At 35.3% G+C, this 7637-nt stretch overlaps 1 pseudogene; it reads left to right on the forward strand.

Annotated features, from left to right (window-relative positions):
* Positions 1-6678: 6678 nt before the first annotated feature.
* On the forward strand, positions 6679-6868 carry LOC122797449 (annotated as a pseudogene).
* Positions 6869-7637: the final 769 nt, after the last annotated feature.

Consider the following 7637-nt stretch of genomic DNA (forward strand, 5'->3'; position numbering starts at 1 on the left):
ATTAGGGCATTGGAGTTCAATATTAACAGAGTGTTTTGGGCCAGGGTTGGGATGAATGTCGCCATCAGTTAATAGTTGAGGTTTTTGACAAGGGTAGTGGAGTTCATTTAGTTGGTTGAATGGTTTTCTAGGTTTTAGATGGACATATTTAATATGGGTTAGTCTGTGATACTTTGGAAGTACGTAAGTAGGTAGAGATGTAATATTTATATGTGTTTGGGATGCTGGTGGTATTATACTTGTTTGCTTATTAGGGTAGTAGAATTGCAAGTATTCAGAGTGTTCATAGATGGTTAGTAGGTAGGATGCAGTTAAGAAAGGCAAAAAAGTGACAATAAGTAGTAGTTTAATATGTAGTGGGGAAGGTAGTGTTTGCATTTTGAGTGATTTGAACTAGAGGTATTGTGTGTAAGGGGAGGAGTTAGGATAGATCCAGTTAGAGAGAGGTAATTGGCTTTGGTCAAGTGACTTACATAAGGTGGAGGATATGATTGGTTTTGAGAGGGAAAGGGGTGTGGTTTGGAAGTATAAGTCTAAGTGTACTGGGGTGGGTGGGAATTGGGGGTAGGTAAGGGAGTGGAGTGAGCCGGCAGGGTGAACGGAGCAGGACAGACCAGGGACAAGAGAGAATAGGAAGACAATCAGTGAAAGTGGAATGAAGGTTACAGGTAGGTAGGCTGGAAGTAAGGGACAATATGTTGTTGGAGGGGGAGAAAGAAAGGAGAGCAATACAGTGAGATTGGGATGTGTAGAGTGTGGAATTAACAGGTAAGTAGATGGTGGAAGCACTTTGATGCTAGTTGAGAATACAGCAAGCCAAATAGTGGGCAAGTGCTGCCATCTACTGGGAGAACACTTTAATAGCAGCAGAGATACCTCAGTGAAAAAACAAGTGGGACTGAGAGATAAGATAATGGGCAAAATGGGAGAAACTAGGGCCTTGGTTGAAGTAAAAAATATGGGGAGCAAAGTAGTAGAGTATGGCTGCTAGTAGTCTTGGCTGGAGTATACTTAGATATCATATACCATGATCTAGGGTAAAAACTAGTTACAATTACAGGAGGTAATGATCAAATTGTACATACTTTGCAATGCTTATCTTATTCCCTTAAGCAGTACAGCACAGTTGGTGGTTTAGGTTCTTCTCTGTGCTGAGGATAGAGCGTTAATAAAGATTCTGTTAATTATTTATATTATTCTATGTTGTAGGTAGCGAGCAGGTCAGAATTGCAGGGGAGTAAACCGCTGACAAAATGGAAAAAAGCTGAGTAAGATAGCGAGAGAAAAAATGTTATGGGATAAAATATGTAATTATACTGGTGTTAGCATACACATTATTAAAAACACCCAATTTACAAAGACAGACAGTGCAGATTTCAACATAACAGTGATAGAACAAACAGAAAAAAGAAGACTATGAGCATCCAACAGTCGCCAGCTAAAATGATGTAATAAAAGCAGATTTTAACAACCTAACATGTTCAGCTAACAAAGTCTTAACAACGCTAATACAGTGTTAACATTGCGATATCCTAAGAATGGCTAAGCTATTGGAACATTAAAATGCCCCCTTTCTTGTAATTAAATAAACCTAAATCTATGTATAATCATATCACAGCTCAATAATATGTACAAGGATAAGACAAGTACTGGCCTTTAGATTGGGAGCAAGTAATCTATAAGAGGTAAAAATAATGCGTTACCCATTCCTTCAAGTCTGGTAAGTCTGAGGTGACTGAAAATGTTTTTCCCATTCCACGCTCCTGATGCAGGAAAAAAGGCACAAAGGTAATCTCTAGGGGTAAAAATAATGTGTTACTCATTCTGCTATACAGAGGCAGAAAAACACACAGTGGTAAGAGGTATCTAAATCATAAACGTGCACCAAAGCACATATATTAATTAAACAATGGAATGGCAAGTAGTGTTTTATTAAACTTTTGCAGTCCAGTATGTCTGAGGGTGATTGAAAAAGTTTTTCCTGTTCTGCGCTCCTGAAGCAGGAAAAGGCGTGAACAGCTAGGATAGATTCAGCAAAAAGAAATGATTAGCATTGACTGTGCTAATACAGGTTAGGAGGTAAATCAGTGGACACTAACTATTTTAATCCTCAGAGTACACAATACAAACTAGAGATAGCAGCAGTTTAAGACATAGAAGTACACCTTGCTACTACAAGATAGTTGTTAATAAAAAGCCTCAGTATGCATAATATAATACTGTAAGTTAGAAACACCTTCGTTGTCTCAGACATAGCAAGTCGCTAATAAAACAGAATAGGAATTTGGACCACAGGCAATTCAGAGATTCTTATACAATCATTGCGATGCAAGCAGCTTTTGTTCCAAAGAATCAGCAAAAAACTTACACTTAAAACTGAGACAGATAACCAACTACAGATATGTACAGTAAACGCTCTTGCCTGGAATGAGCAGCAGCCTGGAGCAGGAATGAGAGAATAAAGATGGTGCCTTAGGGAAAAGGGTGTATATGATAGTTAGGAGTGGATATGGAATGTGGAAGGAGCGGGGTAAGAAAGGTGCATGGAATGTGGAGGGTGTGAGGTATGAAAGGTGTGTGGAGGTGGATAGCAGAAAGGTAGGCACAAGGGAAATGTGAGATGGCAAACAGAGTTGTTAACTGGTGAGAAGGGTAAAATGTATTGGGAAAGAAATGCCCTTTGAAAGACAGATCTAACCAGGGAAGACAGGTGAAAGGAGGAGTACCAGTAGCATGTATATATTTCACTCATATAGGAGAGAGTGAGGTACTAGGGCTCTGAAGGGCAGACCAAGGACAAGAGAGAATAAGAAGACAATCAGTGAAAGTGGAATGAAGGTTCCAGGTAGGTAGGCTGGAGGTAAGGGACAATATGATGTTGGAGGAGAAAGAAAGGAGAGCAATATGCTGAGATTGGGATGTGTAGAGTGTGGAAGTAACAGGTAAGTAGTTGGTGGAAGCACTTTGATGCTAGCTTGGAATATGGCAAGCTGAATTGTGGAGACGTGCTGCCATCTAGTGGGAGAACACTTTAATAGCAGCAGAGATACCTCGATGAGAAAACAAGTGGGACTGAGGGATAAGATAATGGGCAAAGTGGGAGAAACTAGGGCCTTGGTTGAAGTTAAAAATATGGGGAGCAAAGTAGTAGAGTATGTCTGCTGGTAGCCCTGGCTGGAGTATACTTAGATATCATATATCATGATCTAGGGTAGAAACTAGTTACAATTGCAGGAGGTAATGATCAGATTGTACATACTTTGTAATGCTTATCTTATTCCCTTAAGCAGTACAGCACAGTAGGTGGTTTAGGTTCTTCCCTGTGCTGGGGATGGAGAGTTAGATAATATTCTGTTAATTATTTATATTATTGTAGGTTGTAGGTAGCCAGCAGGTCAAGATTGCAGGGGAGTAAACTGCTGACAAGATGGAAAAAAGTTTGCAATGCTTATCTTGTTCACTTAAGCAGTACAGCACAGTAGGTGGTTTAGGTTCTTCCCTGTGCTGGGGATGGAGCATTAGAGAAGATTCTGTTAATTATCTATATTATTCTAGGTCGTAGGTAGCCAGCAGGTCAGGATTGCAGGGGAGTAATCTGCTGACAAGATGGAAAAAAGTTTGCAATGCTTATCTTGTTCCCTTAAGCAGTACAGCACAGTAGGTGGTTTAGGTTCTTCCCTGTGCTGGGGATGGAGAGTTAGAGAAGATTCTGTTAATTATTTATATTATTCTAGGTTATAGGTAGCCAGCAGGTCAGGATTGCAAGGGAGTAAACCGCTGACAAGATGGAAAAAAGAGTAAGCGCTCTTGCCTGGGATGAGCAGCAGCCTGGAGCAGGAATGACAGATTATCTGATGCAGAATAACCAGTTGCAATCCATTTTGGTGCCTTGTGATAGATGTACCTGCCAGAATAAGGGTCAACATAATTTTAATATGATATGGATAGTGTATTTCAAACTGGGTTCTGGCTTTGATATTTTATTAGTAGGTAAGAATACACAGGACCTGTTGCAGTATATTTATGAACATACTTATGTCAAAGATGCTCATAATGCTCTTTACACATGCATGTGGACTTGTGACATTATAAAAAAAATGTGAACTGTTTGAAGAAGGATGATCTAAACTTAAAGAGAAAGATATTATCATAGTAAACTAGAGCCGGCACCATTGCATTAGCAATTGTTAATAAATGCTACTAATCCCCCAGGTCTTAATGAACATAAGATCATCAATAGTGTACTAAATTTAAGACCTTTAAAATAAAACAAAAATTTTAAAAAAACTAATAAATGAGAGAGGAGTATTTCATTTGCACTTTTATTTTATTTATTCTTTTGCTAACTATAATTATAATTTTTTTCACTTTTTTAAGTCAAGAATACCTGTGTGTGTGTGTGTGTGTGTGTGTGTGTGTGTGTGTGTGTGTGTGTGTGTGTGTGTATATATATATATATATATATATATATATATATATATATCGAAAGGTTGAGTGTGTTAATTGTTTGTTCTGAAGAAGGCTTATTAGCTATATGAGATGGAAGTGCTAAACCTTACAGATATGAAATAGTTGATTTTGGTCCTGTAAGTTTTTTTTTTTTATTTATTTCCTCCTAGTTACTTAATCAAAGTTCAACACCATATGAAACCACTGTCTGGATTTTTATACTTTGTGACTGTAGAAGTGACCAAACAACTGCCTTACCATTAGTTGAATCTACTCATAATATATATATATATATATATATATATATATATATATATATATATATACTCAATTCTATCCACACCGACCGACGAAAACTTAAAAACAACAAATAAATAAGAAATAACGAAACTAAAAAAACACACATTTAACAGACAAGAGTTTAAATTTAAGCTACTAATCATAATAATAATTATTTCTGTGTCGTGTTTTACGTGTCGGGTGAAGTAGGCCATATATATATATATATATATATATATATATATATATGTGTGTATATGGAAATCTCATTTGTTCATAAATATTATTTAATATGTACACAGTACTAATTTTATTATTCTAGCAGTAGTGATCTTTACTTAAATGCTTGTGCGATTTTTTTTTAACTTGTATCTACTAGAAAATAGTATTGAACACTTCTTTGTATAGAATAACTGGATGATGTGTATTCTGCATCTTACATTATGTATACTATTGTGCTATCTAATTATTGTATTTTTCTTATATTTCTGTGGACTTTTTCTCCCTGGGCCTCCACTGAAAACTGGTTTCTGGCCCAGATGGACTTTCCCAGTAAACAAATATAAATAAATAAATAAAATAAATCTGTGGATTACATTCATTGGGTTTGTCACTTTTATTTTAGTATATTTTTAACTTTACTTTTCTGAAAAACTATAATTAAATAGGCATAAGCTTTAAACACATGTAATTTGCTTTCCCTTTATAGTAACTTTAAATATCGAACTTGTATGGGCTTGTAGTCAATAACAATACATTTTCTTCACAGGCAATGTCTGTGTTACTAGCTTTAATCTTTTTATCTCTAGAAAATCTGTTGTAACATCTATCAACTTAAATGGCATATCAGTGAATATCAAGAAAAGTTATGGTTCTAAAATATATTTATGCTAAACTCCTTTTATATTTAACTTTTCTATCAATAATGTTTTCTCATTTCCCTGCAACTTAATATTTGTTCTAATTGAAAAGTATTCCATGTTGGCCCAATATATAGCTACAATTACAGCTATAAGACCCATAACAATTATCTTTAACTTCATTATATTCCAAATTGACCATCATTCATATTGCTGAAAATTTAATTTAGGTCTAAACAAATATGAATAAGTAAGACAAACTGAAACCTATTTCTAAGTATCTTTCAATGGTATGCTAAAATAAACAGAAAACAACTAATGTTAATGTACTTGTATAATAACAAGTTCTACCTTCAGAGTATTTTCATCTATATGACTTTTTAAATCTTTCAGAAGCCAGAAGGTAAATATCATTCCAGAAATTTCAGGTAACACAACAGATTTAAACAGAGTGAAAAAATGCATCTGCAGTTTTGTGTATGTGAATAAGTATTCCTCCTTCACATGATTCTAAGCACAGTTGTTTCAAATATCATCTGTATTGACAGAAAAAAGCTGGCCAGTTTTTAAGTTTTTCCTTAATAATTGTGCAAAGGGTTGGAGCATTTTGCCCTTAAAAGATCCTGTAATTTATCTCAGATACCTTAAAAAAAATCTCTGAGTCATTAAACATCTATCCTCTTCCAGGGTATCTTTTTTACAAAACACGTTTCCATAAGGGTTGAATATTTTTGTTTGATAGCTGTTTAGAGAAGTTTTGTTTTCTATATATTAATCATCATTTCTTTTACCTTTTTCACATTTATTTTTTTTAGTGAATACATGTCAGAAAGCTTATTGCAACTATCTATGATTTCTATCATTTCTTACCATTTATATGCAATACATTTTAGATATTCTCATTTGTCACATGACTATAGACATTTAGTTTTGCATGACATTTATATGGTTGAGATTACTTCTGGTCTCAGTCTTTTAAGACTTATTTATTTATTGACATTTGATTACCAGGAAAGTCCAACTGAGTAGAAGCCCATTTTCAGTGAAGGCCTGGAGAGAAAAGCACCAAATTATTATAAAACATTTACGAACGATAATTTTACAATCTTCAAAACTAAAACAAAAACATCTGCAATTTAAATGCACAAGGAAGTGGTAGAATGCTTTTTCTGAGCATGAAGCAGGTAGTTGACTATACTTATATAGTTATCTACCATCGATGACTACATGTGCTAGCTTGTTCAGGAGTTAGCATCACAAAAAAAATAAATCTGAGTGGTGGAATTTTCGTTCCACTGCAGTGCTAGTCACCTGGACTCAAGATGGTTGTCACTGTTGAAGTGACACCACAACCCCATGTGCAAAATGAGAAAAATGGTTGAGAATGGATGGAGCTGCAGTTTAAATAATTCTAACAAATTAGACATAATATAAAACATTGGTTAAGATATGATACAAGATATATGACAATCATTTAATATTTAGAGATTTTAGACAGTTTCTAGAGAAATTAAAGATACGTTACTATAATACAAATAGGAATTACTATATGAAGTGAGGGTAAATTTAGAGAGAAAGTTAGAGAAGAGAATTAGATAGCAGAAAAGAAGTAAGTGAAAATGTGAGAGTAAGACGGTATAAGGAATGAAAAGGTACTCATTCACATTTTAAGGATATAGGTTATCCTGGTTTTGACCAACAACAGAGCCAGATTTTAGCTAGGAATTCTTTCAGAGTGGTTTTAAAATATGTCTGGGTGGATATAGACTGGAGGGATAGAGGTAAGGAGTCCAGGCCTCAGCAACCTTGTATGAGTATAGACAACGCCCAGCAGATTTGCTAAGTTTATAAACAGGCAGTCACTGGATTGCAATGATTGACTGGGAACATAGCTGTGTTGAATGTTTGTTAGTGCTGGACAAGTAGATGGATGCTGGATAATTTTATAGGTGGTACAAAGTTGTGTATATGTTAGTTGATGTGGCAGTTCTAACAAATTTAGGCTTTTTAGTGCTATACAGTGGTAGGTTCTGAATGGGGTATGTGCTG

Source organism: Protopterus annectens, chromosome 3.part0 (genome assembly GCF_019279795.1).
Source record: "Protopterus annectens isolate FY-2018-M chromosome 3.part0, PAN1.0, whole genome shotgun sequence".
NCBI classification, from domain to species: Eukaryota; Metazoa; Chordata; order Ceratodontiformes; family Protopteridae; genus Protopterus; species Protopterus annectens.